Raw genomic sequence first — 3,108 nt, 5'->3', positions numbered from 1 at the left:
TGGAGCATCTGGAGGATGATGGGAATGCATCCCTTGGAGCCATCCAATACAGCATCACTAGGACCTTTTAATAAGTATCAGAATTAAGTGAGGTCCTTATTAAAAGTACAGAATTCTGGGATTTATCCTCAGAAATTCAGATTCAGTAAGTCTGCCTTGGACCCAGAAATCTGCCTCTTAAATTAGCACACACACATCCATCCTTCACCCTGTGATGCAGATACTGACCTCTTTGGAAGCACATTGCTGTGGGAACTGTGTGATAGTTCCTGATAGTTTCTCCTCCTCCACCTTCCCAGTCTAACATTGTTACGCATTTAAAATCAGCAAGCATTTTCCCTCTCTCACGGTCGCATCGATAACCCTGGGCTGCTAGAGTGATTTCATAATGTGGTTATGCTCATAAAAAAATCAGATGGGCATTATCAACCCCATGCCATGTGTAAAAGCATCCATATATAACTTTTTCTGCAAGTAGGTAACCCTCCTCCTAAACCTTAGACTCTACCTCCTGCTATGAAAAAGGACATTTGCCACTTTCCTCTCCCATAGGAAATATCAGTTTTTACTTCTTCTCTGGCTGTAAGAATGGGAATGTCCTCTCAGTTATAGACATAAATTCCATTTGATTCCTAGCCTCACTGCTCTTTGTAGTAGTGAGTTGTCATTTCCCCAGGTTATGGGCTACCTACTGTCTTTCCACAGTCCATCTACTACTATCATGAGTATTCATTGGGCAATCCTCTGGGACCAACAACCTCTGGGTTTCTTAAGGTGGTGGGACAAGCAAAGCCACCACTGTTCGTAGTACTGTTGGGAATTGCTACTCCCTGTTGAAATCATTCTAATGGATATTCTAAGTAATGATGTGGACAGTTCTGAATTTGCCTGCCTGGTATTTTTTCATATTTTCTCTTCTTGTCACAAGAACCCAGCTTTCCTTTGGCTAACTGATCACCTCCCACTTCTCAATGTGGTTCTGATGGGATTTTGAGCCGAGATGGTGCACCAAGCTGAAGGATTGCCCTGATCCCAGTAAGCCAATCCACTTCTCTACCATGCATCTGAATCTTGAGCAGAGTGACACAAAGATGGAAAATCGCTGGAGCCAAGTTATCCTGATGTCAGTGCCCCAGAGGGCTTGTTCATGGTCTTTCCAGAGCTTTCCTTGTTAGTTCTTTCCAGAGGCCTCCTTTAAAAGAGGCCTCCTCTGTAAAGCTGTGCAATTTCCTTCCGATATATCCCATTTTCCCTAAACTAATCAAATGTGTTTCTGTGACTGAAGAAATGTAACCGATACAGTAATAATGAATATATTAATTAGTGAATCCTTTAGAAACCAACCTAGAAATACAAACTAAAACATTCAGTTCTTTAATGGTGGTCATAATTACAAAGCGCATTTTCATGCAGTTTGACTTTTTAAAGTGGTAGTCTCCAAAATGGAATAGTCCCTGGCTAATAAAAACCAAATTGGAATCTCTGGAAAAGCTCTTTTAAAGTAGTCATCTTCTATTTTAGCTGTTCCCATAGATCGAGGGAAAAACATAGGCTGAAAGGAAATCTTTTGAGTTTTGTTCCATTTTTTTTTTTCATTTAGGAAAACAAAATGTAGTTAAAATAAACTCGATCTTCACACCTTAGGGTGTGCATTATTTCTGCCACTTGTCACACAGCAGAGATCTTCAGGTTGGAGGGACGGATCTTTTCGACTAACCTAAGGAACTTGTGGATCCAGTATTCTTAGGCTTCCTCCCCAACACCATTCATAGCCCTTCCCAAGGGAGAAAATGGGTTCTAACCCATATGACTTGAATGAGTGCCTTTGGCCAGTCTTAATTTAATCTGCTGAGATTTATCCTGTAGAAAAAGTCACTTCACTGCTAGTGGATGACAAGCTACTAATATAGGAAGTCCCAGAGATGCTCCTTGGCAGGCTTCTTGACTTGCAATTGTATCCTGGAAGACTGTCCCAAATCTCAACCCACAGCTCTGGGTAGGTCTTTTCTAAAACAACTTCTTTATTCCTTGACAGGAGAAAATAGTGATGGCAATTCACCAGGATCCAAGTCCAAAGTACAGATGATTTGTGAGAGAAGAACACTCTGTTAGCTTGAAAAAAATCTATTTAACTTTAACTACCGTGTAATTATGTATCTAAGAACATCAGGAATTCCTTCTGGGCTTCCCATGCAAACCTATAAACACCAGTGTTTAAATGGTTTCATTCTGACATTCTTATTGCCTTATTCTTATGATAAATTATATTATTTTCCATATTTGCCAATAGTTGCCAAGGAAACTTTTCTTCCTTGTGGAATGCGTGTGTGTGTGTGCATGTGCGTACACACGTGCACATGACAGAATTTTATTGTATTTTTTTTAAATCTCTTTGGGGACAATTGTACATTGAATTTCTCATTTTTATTAGACAAGAGAAATGAAAATATAGCATCCAATTCTTGATGAAGAAAAGTTGTGCCTAAACAGAAAAATGATACATCTTAAAACATGTTTTGCCATAGGAACTGAAACAGTGATTCCAAAAGCTAGTTCACAGACTAACTTACAGAACTGTTACAGTTTGGATCTTAAATGTCCCCAAAGATCTATATGCTAAAGACTCAGTCACCAGTCTGTGGTTGAGGAGGTGTTGGAACCTTTAAGAGGTGGGGCCTAGTGGAAGGAAGTTAGATCATTGGGGGCATGTCCTTGAAGGGGATATTGGGACCACGCCCATTCCTGTCTCTCTCTTTTGGTTTCCCAGCTGCCATGAGGTAAGCAGTTTCCTTTGCCACGAGTTTCCACCATTATGTACTATTTTGCTGGGTGCTCAAAAGCAACAGGGCTATGCAACCATGGTGGGAAACCTCTGAAACCATGAGCCAAAATAAACATTTCCTCCTGTCAGTTGATTTCTCGGGTTTCTTGTTTGCTGGGACAGAAATCTGACTAACACAATCACAAACAATGCAGGGGTGAGGGTGGGGGATCTTTAAAAAGCACAAATCCTGAACTTTACCTAATCCACTAAATTAGAATCCCCTGAATGAAAAACGTGCATCCTTTTGAAAGAATAAAGAGGAGCTATGTGTGCTATGTGAAAAG

Source organism: Spermophilus citellus (assembly GCF_964194105.1).
Source record: "Spermophilus citellus genome assembly, chromosome: 10".
Lineage (NCBI taxonomy): Eukaryota > Metazoa > Chordata > Mammalia > Rodentia > Sciuridae > Spermophilus > Spermophilus citellus.
This window is presented reverse-complemented; position numbering follows the sequence as displayed.